The sequence below is a fragment of the Manis javanica genome, chromosome 17, assembly GCF_040802235.1.
Source record: "Manis javanica isolate MJ-LG chromosome 17, MJ_LKY, whole genome shotgun sequence".
NCBI lineage: Eukaryota > Metazoa > Chordata > Mammalia > Pholidota > Manidae > Manis > Manis javanica.
In genome coordinates, this window is record NC_133172.1 from 13,710,639 (window position 1) to 13,727,518 (window position 16,880).

General features: G+C 37.0%; 1 long non-coding RNA gene and 1 pseudogene across 1 annotated transcript in view; one reads left to right on the forward strand and one right to left on the reverse strand.

Annotated features, from left to right (window-relative positions):
- LOC118971626 (uncharacterized) overlaps positions 1–16,880 on the reverse strand; it is a 55,613-nt gene that overhangs the window by 37,631 nt on the left and 1,102 nt on the right. The gene's annotated exons all lie outside the window — the stretch shown is intronic.
- Positions 240–1,407, forward strand: LOC108402641 (CBY1-interacting BAR domain-containing protein 1 pseudogene; annotated as a pseudogene).

The following is a 16,880-nucleotide window of genomic DNA, read 5'->3' on the forward strand; positions in this document are numbered from 1 at the left end:
CACATTCAGGATTATTACCTGAAAATTACACAATTTTGCTGAAAGGAGCTACAGAATACCTAAATAAATGGGAAGATGTACCATAATCATGGATGAGAAGACCTGAAAGTATCTAGAAATCAGTTCTCCTCAAATTGATCTATATAGTCAATGGAATCTAATCAAAATCCCAACAGGTTTTTTTTTTTTGTAGAAACTGCTAAGTTGATTGCAAAATATGGAAATGCAAAGGAATTAGAATGCCCAGACAATATTTAAAAAGGAGAACATGGGGGTGCGCGGGGTGGGTGTTTGGGCTCCGGGCAGCAGCAGCAGCTAGTGCCCTAACGCTTGCTTGGGCGGCGCAGAGCCCCAGTCCTTGGGCCCCAGCGTGGGGTCCCCAGCCATGTGTGAGGCAAGACATTGTGGCGCAGCACTTTGGAGAGCTGTGCCAAATCTTTGCTGCTTAAGTGCGGAAAACTGCCAGACTACAAGACAAAGCAGACCTCCTGGTAAATGAAATCAACATGTATTCTTCTAGAGAGACCCCAAATTTAAAGCAGGGCCTGAAAAACTTTGCTGATGAGTTTGCAAAACTTCAGATTTATCGACAAGCAGAGGCTGAAAGACTTGAAGCCAAATTAGTTGAACCTTTAAAAGCTTATGGAGCCATTGTAAAAATGAAACGTGATGACCTCAAAGCAGCATTAACAGCAAGGAATTGAGAAGCTAAACAATTAACTCAGTTAGAAAGAATACATCAGCGAAACCCATCTGATCGGTATGTTATTTCACAGGCAGAAACAGAACTACAGAGAGCTACAATGGATGCTCCCAAACAACTTGTCATCTAGAGGAAACTATTGACAATTTTGAAAAGCAGAAAATAAAGGATATAAAGACTGTATTTTCAGAATTTATCACTACTGAAATGTTATTTTATGGCAAAGCTTTAGAAGTCTACACTGCTGCCTATGAAAATATACAAAAGATTGATGAAGATGATTTAGAGGTTTTCCAAAATTCTCTGTATCTGTCAGATTATTCATCTCGTTTAGATATCATAAGAGCAAATTCAAAACCACCTCTTCAGAGATCACTGTCAGTCAAGTGTGTATATGGAATAGGACAGGTATCCACCTGTCAACGAAGAAAGGATCAACAAGCAGAACATGATTATGAAGAGGATGAAGACTTAGATATTACAGAAGAACAAAATTAATTTTTGTAAGTAAACTTCACATTTCCATTTTCAGCTTAAATGATCTGGAATCCAAAATTACTAAATTCTGAAACATTATATTGGCTTGATATGTTAAACCTATAAATGAAATCCCACTGAAAATGGAAAATAATTAAAGGCAATTTATTCTGAGCAAAAATGAAGGTGTTGAAAAATACTATAAACCAGTCATTTCAACATCCTATCTAGCATTATATAATCTTTTTGTATAGGTTCCATTTAAAAAAATTGTATTTCAAAAGTACTTCATATTAATGTACTATGCCTAGTTGAGGTTTCAATATAATTAGGTGAGAAAAAAAAATCAAACAATTCTACTCATGGTTAAGATACAATGTTTTCATCAGAAAAGGGTCCTGGACAGTTATGGTTAAATAGAAATTCTGTTCTATAAAGCCTTAATCAAAAAAGCAAGTTTTTCTCCCCCCACCCCCCCACTGTTAGTACAACTTTAAATTTCATCTGATAAATAAATTTAATTTTATTTATTACTTTAAATTACCAACAAGAGGGTAATCACTCTTGATTAAAGGAAATGGGGCACTAAGATATCAGTGTGTTACAACTATACATAAAACATAAATTTTAGCTTTAGAAAAAAGCAACATTCAACATTCAGCCCAATTCTGGTTTTAAAATGAAAATTTTGTCATAATAAACCATTATACATGGTAGTACAATTTTGGAAAGCTCTAATTTGGTGGAATGTTGCCTAAGACATGGGAAACCATGAATCATTAACAATTCTATAAAAACCTTACCAAACTACCATCTAACTAATAAGAGTATACAGTCACTTTTATTTCTGAAAATATGAAACAATCAGAGCCTTCAGTGTGTCTGATGCTTTTTTTATTTGGGTGGAGAACTGTACTTTTGTTATTTCATGGACCCCAGTCAAGCACATAAAAAATTTTTAGCTTATAAAAGCAGTTAATTATAACAGAAAAATAAAGACTTTCTACAAAAAAATTAATGAATAAATAAAAAGTAGAACAAAGCTGGGGGGTTTATACTACCTGAACTCAAGATTTACTATGAAGCAAAATAATCTATACAATGTAGTATTTCTATAATGATATATAAAGTGGAACACAATAAAGAGATAAGAAATAGGCCTGCACTTACACAGTTACTTGATTTTCCTAAAAAATTCTGAGGCAATTCAATGGGGAAAAAGACAAATTTTTCAAAAATGGTGGTGGAGCAACTTGGATACAGAGTAGGTGGTGGAAGGGTGGGGTTAACTTCAACTTATACTCACACCATACACAAAACTTAAGTTGAGGTGGATTATAGATATATAAACAACTATAAAGCTTCCAGAATAAACTAGAATATCTTCATGACCTTGGAGTAGGCAAAAAGCTCTAACCTTAAAAAAAATAAATTGAACTTCAATAAAACTAAAAACTCATCAAAAGATAATAAGATAATAAAAATGAATTTTTATTCTGTCACAGACAGACATTCTGTCACAGACAGGAATTCAATATATATATCCCCCTAAAAAAGGACTTCTATCTACAGTACCTAATGAAATCATAAAAGTTTTTAATAGGATGCAATTTTCTTTTAATGGGAAAAATATGTGAACAGACACTTCAAAAATGAAGATGTACAAATGGCCAATAAGCACCCCCACAAAAAATCCACAGCATGAGTATTTCAAACATATGTTGAGTGAGGTATGGTGGTGCAAATCAAGAAAGAAACTGGAGAGATTTTTAGTTTATTATACTCATAGTTCCCTGGGGAAAACACAGAACTCCAATCAGCATCATTCAACAAAGTGTCAGTATTATATACAGGACAGAGGGAGAGAGGAAAACTGTGGCTAGGCACCTTTATTGTGGTTTCTGTGGGTGGGAATAGATGATGCAAGGTAAGTAGGTTTAGGGTTGCTACTTGGAGTAATTTCAGCAGGTTCTGGAGAAGAGGGGCTATCCCTGGCTGTCTGCTATCTGACCCTTGGGCAATGGGGACCAGTGTATAATGGTCTGGAATGTTAGCCCAATAACGGAGGTGTTTAGGGTGTGGACTTAACCAGCTGCTCAAGAAGGGGAACTGACCAGCCACTAGCCAGGGTCTAAAATCTGGAATATTTATAAAAACTATGTTATGATGAGTCATCAGGAAACAAAACCACAACGAGCAATGACAACATATCAACTAGAATTCTTAAAATCTAAAAGACTGGCCACTGCAAATGTTAATAAGGATGTGGAGAAACTGGAACTTCCATTTACTGCTTATGGGAGGGTGATTTACAGGGTAATTTTAGTACAGAGCTCAGGGTCTTTTCTTCACAGGAGGAGGTAGAAGGAATCACATACAGTTCTTTATTACCGACCTACAAAAAATGATAGAATTATATTTTTCCCTTACTTGTTCAGGTTTCCTTTTCCTTATTTTTCTTTTTATAGAAGAGCAGCAGGAAGGGCAGAAAAAGATTGTGGTATGAGAAGTGAGGTAGGAACCTCCTCCCAAAACCACATAAAACACAAAAATACAGCAAATACAACTAACCCTGAAAGATCGACCTGAACACTGTTACAAACTGCCTACATCTGGGGAAAACCTCACAGAAAAAGGATCATAGCAAAGTCATGATCCAGTGAGACCCAAGCCCTCCCCCAACCCTAGCTCACAGGCAGGAGGAAGAGAAATGGAGTGGGGAGGGAGTAGAAGCCCAGGACTGCTAAACACCCACACCTAGAGATCTGCTCCAGAAGCATAAACTCACATTACATGGTGCTCTGGAGATTAGAGGGGTTGGAAAGCAAAGACAGGTGGAATACTCAGAGAGACTGAGATTCCAGCTGCTTGTGGAGAACAGGTACCCACAACCAGCCGCTCCAGGACAAAAGAAAGGTGGGTACTTTGAAAGACCTCCCAACAGCACGAGGGGTGCTAAAAGAGCAAGGATTACAGAGTTTGCTGCTCAGGAGAAAGGACAGAAGGACTAAATCGTACTGGCACACTCAGCCCAGCAGGTTGGGAACTTTCAGGAGCTTCAGGTGCTCCATCCCCCAGGCTGGGAACGCAGCAATGAGACCCCCCACTGTCATATGCGGCCTACTGCTCCTTCCTCCTCTCCAACACCAGTTCACATACCTGCTGCCCCCACCATCGTGCCAGGCTAGGCAGAGGGCATCCCTGCCTATGGTAGCTATAGGGGCATAGCACAGAGGCTTCTCCCTACGTGCTCAGCCCACTGGCACTGGCAGTGGAGGGAGGCACTGCAGCTGGAAAGCAGGAAAGAGCTCTTTCCTCCCAGCAGATGCCAGCGCAGGAAGCCTGTGATCCCCGCCATCACTCCAGGTGCTGGGCAGTTCCAGAGAATAGAAATTCTGGGCACCAGGGGCACCTCCTAGACAAAGTTATTATTCCATAGTAATCACTAGAAATATGAAACAACAAAAGAATCTTGTATAAACCATAATCCCTCAAACACTAGAAAGAGGGCCAAGTGAAACTGAAACCACCAATCTTCTTGATAAAGATTTCAAAATAAAAATCATAAACATGCTCATGGAGCTACAAGAAAATATTCAAGATCTCAGAGAGGACTTCCACAAAGAGATAGAAACTTTGAACAATAGTGTCTGAAATGAAACTTAGAATGCCAGGGATTAAAAGTAGATTAGATGAGGTAGAGGAGATGGTAAATTAAATTGAAATCAGAGAACAGGAATGCGAAGAACCTGAGGCAAAGAGATAAAAAAGGATCTCTGGAATGAAAGAATAAGAGAACTTTGCGACCAATCCTATCAGAACAATATTCGAATTACAGGGGTACCAGAAGAAAAAGAGAAAAGGGATGGAAAGTCTCTTTGAGGAAATAATTGTTGAACATTTCCCCAATCTGGGGAAGGAAATAGTCTCTCAGGCCATGGAAGTGCACAGATCTCCTAACACAAGGGGCCCAAAGAAGACAACACCAAGACATATAATAATTAAAATAACAAAAATCAAGGACAAGGACAGAGTATTAAAAGCAGCCAGAGAGAAAAAATATCACACACAAAGGAAAGCCCATCAGGCTATCAACTGACTTCTCAGCAGAAACCTTACAGGCCAGAAGGGAGTGGCATGATATATTTAATGCAATGAAACAGAAGGGCCTCCAACCAAGAATACTCTACCTAGCAAGATTATCATTTAAATTTGAAGCAGGGATTGAACAACTCCCAGATAAGCAAAAGTTGTATAAACTATCTGTACAGTGTATTTTCAAGAAACTGCTCTAGATGGAAGTGCTCCTAAGGCTAATGGCGATAGGCAGAGAAAATAAAACTACAGTAATGGAAGTAGACCAAATAATTACTAAGCAAATGCAAAAGTAAATCAACTACCCAAAATGTCAATCAAGGGATATACAAAGAGCACAGAATATGACATCTAATATATATGAATGGAGGAGGAAGAAAAAGAAGGGAGCAAACATAAAAATAGAACCTTTAGATTGTGTTTGAAATAGCATAGTAAGTGAGTTAGGTTACACTGTCTGTTAGACAGTAAAGGAGCTGCCCTCGAATCTTTGGTAACAACAAAAACAAAGCCTGCAATGGCAATAAGTAGTACCTATTGATAATAACCTTAAGTGTAAATGGACTGAATACACCAATAAAAAGACAGAGTTACAGAATGGATTAAAAAAAAAACAAGACTCATCTGTATGCTGACTACAAGAGACTCACTTCAAACAGAAAGACATTCATAGACTAAAAGTGAAGGGATGGAAAAGGTATTTCACACAAAGAATAGAGAAAAAAGCAGGAGTTGCAGTACTTGTATCAGACAAAATAGACTTCAAAACAAAGAAAGTAATGAGATAAAAAATGACATTACATAATGATAAATGGGTCAGTCCAACAAGAGGAAATAACCAATATAAATATCTATGCACCCAACAATGGATCACCTACATATGTAAAACTAATACTAACAGAATTAAAGGGGGAAAGAGTATCAAACCATTCATTCTAGGAGACTTCAACACACCATTCACTCCAAAGGACTGATCAACCAGACAGAAAATGAATAAGGAGACAGAGGCACTGAACATTAGAACAGATGGACCTAACAGACATCTACAGAACTCTACACCCAAAAGCTGCAGGATACATATTCTTCTCAAGTGCACACGGAACATTTTCAAGAATAGATCATATACTAGGCCACAAAAAGAGCCTTGGTAAATTCAAAAAGATTTAAATTGTACAAAATAACTTCTCAAACCACAAAGGTATGAAACCAGAAATAAATTACGCAAAGAAGATGAAGAAAACAAACACATGGAGGCTCAACAACATGTGTCTAAATAATCAATGGATTAATGACCAAATAAAAACACAGATTAGGCAGTATATGGAGACAAATAACAATAATTCAAAACCACAAAATATGTGGAATGGAGTGAAGGCCATGCTAAGGGGGAAGTACATTGCAATACAGGCCTACCTCAGCAAAGAATAATCCCATATGGACAGTCTAAACTCACAATTAACGAAACTAGAAAAAGAACAAATGAAGTGCAAAGTCAGTAGAAGGTGAAACATAATAAAGATTAGAGAAGAAATAAATAAAATCGAGGAGATTAAAACAATAGAAAGAATCAATGAAAGCAGGAGCTGGACCTTCAAGAATATAAACAAAATAAAGCCCAAGAGAGACTTATGAAGGAAAAAAGAGAGTCTACACACATAAAAACAATCAGAAATGAGAAAGGAAAAATCACTACAGACACCACAGAAGTACAAAGAATTAAAGAATATTATGAAAAATTATATGCTAACAAACTGGATAACGTAGAAGAAATGGACAACTTTCCAGAAAAATACAACCTTCCAAGGCTGACCCAGGAAGAAACAGAAAATCTGAACAGTCCAATTACCTGCAATGAAACTGAACTGGTAATCAAAAAACTACCTAATAACAAAAAGCCTGTACCAGATGGCTTCACAGCTGAATTTGATCAAACACTTAGTAAAGACCTAATAGGCATTCTCCTTAAACATTCCCAAAAAGTAGAAGAGGAGGGAATATTTCCAAACTCATTCTATGAAGCCAGCATAACTAATACCAAAACCAGGTAAAGACACCACAAAAAAATAAAATTACAAATATCCCTGATGAACATAAATACAAAAATCCTCAACAAAATATTAGCAAACCGAATTCAAAACTACATGAAAAAGATTGTATGTCATGATAAAGTAGGATTGATTCCACAGAATCAAGCATGGTACAATATTTGAAAATCTAGGAGGGTCATACACCACAACAAAAAGAAAGATAAAAACCACATGATCATCTCCATAGCTGCTGAAAAACCATTCAACAAGATTCAACAACCATTCATGATAAACTCTCAACAAAATCGGTATAAGGGCAAGTACCTCAACATAATAAGGGCCATTTTTGAAAAACCCACAGCAAACATAATACATAACAGTGAGAAGCTGAAAAACTTTTCCTTTAAGACTGAGAACAAGACAAGGATGCCCATTCTCCCCACTTTTATTCAACATAGTTCTGGAGGTCATAGTCATAGCAATCACACAACACAAAGAAATAAAAGGCATCCAGATTGGTAAGGAAGAAGTTATACTGTCACTGTTTGCAGATGACATGATATTGTACACAGAAAACCCTAAAGTATCCACCCCAAAACTACTAGAACTAATATTTGAATTCAGCAAAGTTGCAGGACACAAAATTAATACACAAACAATACACTAATGATGACCTAGTAGAAAAAGAAATCAGGAAAACAATTCCATTCACAATTGCATCAAAAAGAATACCTAGGAATACTCCAAACCAAGGAAGTGAAAGACCTGTACAATGAAAACTACAAGACACTGTTAAGAGAAATTAAAGAGGACACTAGTTAATGGAAATTCATCCCATGCTCTTGGGTAGGAAAAATTAGTATTGTCAAAATGGCCATCCTGCTAAACCAATCCAGAGATTCAACGCAATCCCTATCAAAATACCAACAGCATTATTCAATGAACTTGAACAAACAGTTCTAAAATTCATATGGAAGCACAAGAGACCCTGAATAGCCAAAGGAATCCTGAGAAGAAAGAAAAAAGCAGGGGGTATTTCACTTTCCAACTCAACCTCTACTACAAAGCCTACAAATCAAGACTATTTGCTACTGGCACAAGAACAAAACCCACAGAACAGTGGAACAAAACAGAGAGTCCAGATAGTAACCCAAACATATATGGTCAAATAATACATGACAAAGGAGCCATGGATATACAATGGGGAAATGACAGACTCTTTTAACAGCTGGTGTTGGCAAAACTGGAGAGCTACATGTAAGAGAAGGAAACTGGATTACTGTCTAACCCAATACATGAAAGTAAACTCAAAATGGATCAAACACCTGAATGTAAGTCATGAAACCATAAAATCCTTAGAAAAAAATACAGGCAAAAATCTCTTGGACATAAACATGAAAAACTTCTTCATGAACATATCTCCACAGGCAAGGGAAATAAAAGCAAAACTGAACAAGTGGGACTCTATCAAACTAAAAAGCTTCTGTACAGCAAAGGACACCATCAGCAGAACAAAAAAATATCCTACAGTATGGGAAAATATATTCATAAATAACATATCCGATAAGGGTTTGACATCCAAAACATATAAACAGGTCATGCACCTGAACAATCAAAAAGCAAATAATTCAATTAAAAAATGGGCAGAGGATCTGAACAGACACCTCTCCAAAGAAGAAATTCAGATGGTCAACAGGCACATGAAAAGATGCTCCACACTGCTAATTATCAGGGAAATGCAAATTAAAACCACAGTGAGATATCACCTCACACCACTCAGGTTGGCTAACATAGAGAAGACTAGGAACAACAAATGCTGGTGAGGATGCAGAGAAAGGGGAACCCTCCTATACTGCTGTTGGGAATGTAAACTAGTTCAGCCATTGTGGAAAGCAGTATGGAGGTTCCTCTAAAAACTAAAAAAAGAAATACCATTTCACCCAAAATTCCACTCCTGGGAATTTGCCCTAAGAATGTAGGAGCCGAGTTTCAAAAAGACATAAGCATCCCTATGTTTATCGCAGCACTATTTACAATAGCCAAGAAAGAGAAGCAACCTAAGTGTTCATCAGTAGATGAATGGATAAAGAAGATGTGGTGGTACATATACACAATGGAATATTATTCAGCCATAAGAAGAAAACAAATCCTACCATTTGCAACAACATGGATGGAGCTAGAGGGTATTATCCTCAGTGAAATAAGCCAGGCAGAGAAAGACAAGTACCAAATGATTTCACTCATCTGTAGAGTATAAGAACAAAGAAAAAACTGAAGGAATGAAATAGCAGCAGACTCACAGAACTCAAGAATGGACTAACAGTTACCAAAGGGAAAGGGACTGGGGAGGATGGGTGGGAAGGGAGGAATAAGGGCGAGGAAAAAGAAAGGGGGTATTACAATTAGCATGTATAATTAGCATGTGGGGGGGCATGGGGAGGGCTGTGCAACACAGTGAAGACAAATAGTGATTCTACAACATCTTACTATGCTGATGGACAGTGACTGTAATGGGGTGGGGGCGGGGACTTGTGAAGGGGGGAGCCTAGTAAACATAATGTTCTTCATGTAATTGTAGATTAATGATAACAAGCAAACAAACAAAAAAGAATGGACTAACAGTTACCAAAGGGAAAAGGACTGGGGAGGATGAGTGGGAAGGGAGAGATATGGGGGGAAAAGGGGCATTACAATAAGCACACATAATGTGGGGGAGGTACCATGGGGAATGCAAGTAGTGATTCTACAGCATCTTACTATGCTGATGGACAGTGACTGTAATGGGGTATGTGGTGGGGACTTGATATGGAGGGAGTCTAATAAACTTAATGTTGCTCAAATAATTGTACATTAATGATACTAAAATAAATAAATAAAAATACACCAGTCATTTTATCGAAATGCTTTATATTAAAAACAGAAGACTGACTTACTATGATGGTGTATTTATCAGGAACCAACAAACACAAAAAGGCAAACTGGGAAAAATATTAACATTTTATCAAAAAAAATACTATATAACCAACTGTACGGGCCAGAAACTTGGAAGTCACTACCACTGTCAGCCGTTTCTTCCTGACCCCCCTCCTCCTCAACCCACCACCAAGTTGGAACAAGGGTATCACCTAAGTATCTCCAGATTATGTTCACATCTTTCCACCAAAATGACTGACCGCCCCACACCCGGGCCACCATTATGTCTCTTCTACAAAAACCTCCTAACTTGTCTCCTTGCTTCCACTCTTGCATCTGCAATGTATTCTCTGCTCGGTGGCAAAATGGTAAGTTGAAAATGCATATTTGATCAGGCTCCACACACTAACCCTCAACAGAAACAGTTCAACAGTTTTCTCTTACTCTTAAGACAAAGTCTAAAAATCTTAAAAAGTGGCCTGCATGACCTAGCTCCATACTTCCAGCTCCATTTTAATGCCATACTGCCCAGGCCCAGGCCCTTGGCCAGTCCCTCCAACACAGCACATGCTTTCCTGCTGTCAGTCTTTGCTCTTCCTTCCACCTAGGATTCGCTCCCCAATGTCCCTATCTGCTTAATGCCTACTACTCTGTCAGGTATCAGCTCAAATATCTGTATGGAAACCTCTAATCTCTGTGATGAGGCCAAATCCTCCTGTGAACATGCTCTCACTGTAGCATGTCCCGTCCATCTTGGCAGTTGCTAGGGTTGTAATTCTACAGGCAATTATGTGATTCTCAAGTATCTAGTTCCTCCCTAAACTGGTAGGATTCAGTGAAGGTTGGTCAAGTCTCTTAGCCCACAAAGTCTCACAAGTATTACACATAGAAGATGCCTAAAAATACTTTCTGAATGAACATAAATTGGCACACTGTAGCAACATCCACAAAAACACAAGGGTATAAATTCTCTTACTCAGAAATTTCAATCTGAGTGAGACTGTCTCTAAGAAGATATAATATTTATTCAAAGATGTTCATACAGGAATATTTATCACTTCAATATTTTATAACAACTTGTGACTTTCTTAAGTTCATCAGTAAGTGAAGGAGCAATGCAACCTTAAAAAAGAATGAGGTCTCCAAATACTTGTATAGGAAGATATCTAACATACACTGAGTTATAAAGCAGGATGTCTAAATATTATACCATTAACCTGAAACTAGTATGTCAACTATACTTTAGTGAAAAATTTTTAAATAAAAATAAAAATAAAATCCCTTCTCAAAAAAAGTAAATATTACACCATTAAACTACATGTGTTTGCTTGTGTCTGCATTTTTAAAGTCTGAAAAAATAGCCTATCATCAGACTTCTCAACAACAGAAACCTTACAGGCCAGAAGGGAGCAACATGATACATTTAATGCAACGAAGCAGAAGGGCCTCAAACCAAGAATACTCTGGCCAACATGATCATCGTTTAAACTTGAAGGAGGAATTAAACAATTTCCAGATAAGCAAAAGCGGAGAGAATTTATCTCCCACAAACCTTCTCCACAGTGTATTTTGGAGGGACTGCTATAGACAGCAGTGCTCCTAAGGCTAAACAGCTGTCACTAGAGGAAACAAAATGACAGTAATGGAAGTAGACCAATTAATAACTAGGCAGATGCAAAATCAAACCAACTACCCACAAAGTCACTCATAGGATTGACAAAGAGTACAGAATATGATACCTAATACATAAAGAATGGAGGAAGAAGAAAAGGGGGGGGGGAAGAACTTTACATTGTGTTTGCAATAACATACTAAGTTAAGTTAGACTGTTAAATAGTAAAGAAGTTACCCTTGAACACTTGGTAACCACTAACCTAAAGCCTGCAATGGCAAGAAGCACACACTTATCGATTATCACTCTAAATGTAAATGGTCTGAATGCACCAATCAAAAGACATAGAGTCACTGAATGGATAAACAAAAACAAGATGCATCAACATGCTACCTATAACAGACTCACTTCAAATCCAAAGACATACACAGACTGAAAGTGAAGGGATGGAAAAAGATATTTCATGCAACTAACAGGGAGAAAAAAGCAGGAGTTGTGGTACTTGTATCAGACAAAATAGACTTCAAAACAAAGAAAGTCACAAGGGACAAAGAAGGACATTACATAATGATAAAGGGGTCAGTCCAACAAGAGGATATAACCACTACAGATATCTATGCACCCAACACAGAAGCCCCTACACATGTGAAACAAATACTAACAGAATTAAAGGAGGAAATAGAATGCAATGCATTCATTTTAGGAGACTTCAACACACCACTCACTCCAAAGGACACATCAACCAGAGAGAAAATAAGAAAGGACACACAGGCCCTGAACAACACACTAGAACAGATGGACCTAACAGACATCTCCACAACTCTGCAACCAAAAGCAGCAGGGTACACATTCTTCTCAAGTGCACATGGAACACTGTCCAGAATAGCCCACATATTAGGCCACAAAAAGAGCCTCAGCAAATTAAAAAAGATTGAAATGCAACCAACCAACTTCTCAGATCACAAAGGTATAAAACTAGAAATAAATTGTACAAAGAAAACCAAAAGGCACACAAACACATGGAGGCTTAACAACATCCTCCTAAATAATCAATGGATCAATGACCTACTTAAAACCAATCAAGCAATATATGGAGACAAATGAAAACAACAGCACAATGCTCCAACTTCTCTGGGACGCAGCAAAGACAGTTCTAAGAGGAAAGTGTATAGCAATGCAGGCCTATTTAAAGAAGGAAGAACAATCCCAAATGAAGAGTCTAAATTCACAATTATTGAAACTGGAAAAAGAAGAACAAATGAGGCCCAAAGTCAGCAGAAGGAGGGACATAATAAAGATCAGAGAAGAGATAAATAAAATTGAGAATAAAACAAAAGAAAAAAAATAAATGAAACCAAGAGCTGGTTAAGAAAATAAATAAAATAGAAAAAGCCCTAGCCAGACTTATTAAGAAAAGAAGAGAATCTACACACACAAATGGAATCAGAAATGACAAAGGAAAAATCACAATGGACACAACAGAAATACAAAAAATTATTAGAGAATACTGTGAAAAATTATACACTAACAAAGTGGATAATGTACAAGAAATGGACAACTTTCTAGAAAAATACAACCTTCCCAGTATAACCCAGAAGGAAACTGAAAATCTGAACACAACAATTCCAAGCAATGAAATTGATCTGGTAATCAAAAAACTATGCGAGAACAAAACACCCACACAAGATGGATTCACTGCTGAATTTTATCAGACATTTAGAGAAGATGCAACATCATACTTAACAGTGAAAAGCTGAAAGCTTATCCTTTAAGAATCAGGAAAAAGAAAAGGATGCCCACTCTCTCCTCTTTTATTCAACATAGTACTGGAGGTCCTAGTCACAGCAATCAGACAACACAAAGAAATAAAAGGCATCCAGATGGTTAGGGAAGTTAAATTGTCACTGTTTACAGATGACATGATAATCTACAGAAAAAAACACTAAAGATTCCACTCCAAAACTACTAGAACTAATATCTGAATTCAGCAAAGTTGCAGGATACATAATTAATACACAGAAATCTGTGGCTTTCCTATACACTAACAATGAACTAACAGAAGGAGAAATCAGGAAAACAATTCTATTCACAATTGCATCAAAAAGAATGAAATACCTAGGAATAAACTTAACCAAGGAAGCAAAAGACCAATACCCTGAAAACTACAAGACACTCTTAAGAGAAATTAAAGAGGACACTAGCAAATGGAAACTCATCCCAAGCTCTTGCCATGAAGAATTAATATTGTCAAAATGGCCATCCTGCCTAAAGCAATATACAGATTCAATGCAATCCCTATCAAAATACTAACAGCATTCTTCAACGAACTAGAGCAAATAGTTCTATAATTCATATGGACCCACAAAAGACCCCAAATCGCCAAAACAATCCTGAGAAGGAAGAATAAAGCTCAGGGGATTATACTCTCCAACCTCAAGCTCTACTAGAAAGCCATAGTAATCAAGACAATTTGGTCTTGGCACAAGAACAGATTGATAGACCAGTGGAACAGACTAGAGAGCCCAGATATAAACCCACACATATATGGTGAATTAATATACAATAAAGGAGCCACGGACATATAATGGGGAAATGACAGCCTCTTCAACAACTGGTGGTGGCAAAACTGGACAGCTACATGCAAGAGAATGAAACTGGATTATTGTCTAACTTCATTCTCACTTTTGACAGTTATTCTTCTATATCAAACAGGAATTTTTAGATGTGATAACATATTATAATCATAAACCCTAGTTGTAAACACTAATATGGTATCAATACATATATATGGAGTTCCAATCTTACACAGATACAATGTGATATAGTTTCAGTAAGGAAACACTTGTAACTAGGATGCTTTTTACTCACACTTCAGAGTAGTGTCATAATTTTCATTAAATACTCTGAGAGTCCCAAAGGCAATTTCCTCAGAATACAGTGGGATACACAAGATCTTCTTTTAATATCTGAAGTATCAAAAGACTCTCAAACCTCTGGACAAACAAAACACAAGAGCCAGACGGCTTCACTGATGAGCTCCACCAAACATTTAAAGAATTAATACAGAACCCTCTCACCGTCCACAAAAATAGAAGAGAAACACTTCTCAACTCATTTGAAGAGGCCTGATACCCAGAAAATTACAAGCCAATATCCCTAATGAACATAGATGCAAACCACCCACAATGCTAGCAAAATGAATTCAACTATACATTAAAAGGATCACACATCATAATCAAGTGGGATTTATTCCAGCAATGCAAAGATGGTTCCACATCCACCAATCTGTCAATGTTATACACCATGTTCAGAAATGAATGATAAAAATCATATGATCATCTCAACAGATACAGAAAAAGCATTTGAGAAATGCTTCAACATCTATTTATGACAAAAACTCCAAACAAAGTACGTATAGAGGGACTATACCTCACCATAATAAAAGTCATATGTGGTAAGACAACAGCTAACATCATCAACAATGTGAAAAACTGAAAGCTTTTCCTCTAAGATCAGGAAGAAGACGAGGGTGCCACTCCTGCATTTTTATTCAACAAAGTACTGGAAGTCCTAGCCAGAGCAATAAGTCAAGAAAAAGAAGCAAAAGGCATTCCAATCAGAACAAAAAAAGCAAAACCATCATTATCTGTATTTGACATATTATATATATAATACCCTAAAGACTCAAAAAGCTGTTACAACTAACTGAAGTCAATAATATGGAGAATGTAAAATCAATATACACAACTCAGCTGTGTTTCTACACACTAATAGTGAACTAGCAGAAAGATATTAAGAAAATACTCCCATTTATACTTGCATTGAAAATAATAAAACACCCAAAAGTAAATCTAACTGAGGTGAAAAATCTGCATGCTGAGAACTGTAAGACACTGATGAAAGAAGCTGAAGAATTAAGTAAAGAAATGGAAAGTGTGTGTGCTCATAGACTGAAACAATTATCATGACATACTACCCAAGCAATCCACAGATTCAATGCAACCCCTTATCAAAACCCAGTGGCACTTTTCATGGAACTAGAACAAACCTAAAATGCATATGGAACCACAAAAGCCTGAAAAGCCAAAGCAATCTTGAGAAGGAACAACAAAGCTGGAGGCATCAAGCTCTCTGATTTCAAACTATATTAATAAAGCTATAATAATCAAAACACTGCAGTACAGACACCTAGATCCATGGAACAGAATAGAGACTTCAGAGATACACCCAGTCATATAGGGTTAATTAACTTACAACAAAGGAGGCAGGAATATACAGTGGGAAAGGACAGTCTTTTCAACACATGGTTGGGAAAACTGCACAGAATAATGAAATTGGATGATTATCTTACACCATATACAAAAAATCAACCCAAATTGGATCAAAGACTGAAACATTAAGACCTGAAGTCATAAACTTCCTAGAAGAAAACATAGAGCATAAGCTCACTGACACTGGTCTTGTTAAAGGTTTTTTCAATTTGACACCAAGAGTGAAAAGGCAACAAACATAAAAAGATAAAGTAGGATTATACCAAACTAAAAGGCTTCTGTACAACAAAGGAAGGGATCAACAAAATAAAAATACAATCTATAGATTGAAAGAAAATATTTTCAAATCACATATCTGATAAGGGATTAATATCTAAAATATAGGAAGAATTCATACAGTTCAGTAGGGGAAAAAACCCACCAAACAACCCAATTACAAAATGGGCAAAGATGTAAATAGACATTTTTCCAAAGAACACATACAAATAGCCAATGGGTACATGAAAAGGTGCTCAACATCACTAATCATCAAAGAAATGCACATCAAAACCACAATGAGATTATCACCTCATACCTCTTAGAATGTCTATTATCACAAAGGCAAGTAATACCAAGTGTTGGCGAGGATGTGGAGAAAAGGGTTCCCTTTAGATGCACTGTTAGAATGTAAATTGGTTCTGCTACTATCTAAAACAGTATGGAGTTTCAATAAAAAATAAAAAATGGAACTACCACATGATCCTGCAATTCCACTTCTCAGTATTTATCCAAAGGAGGTGAAA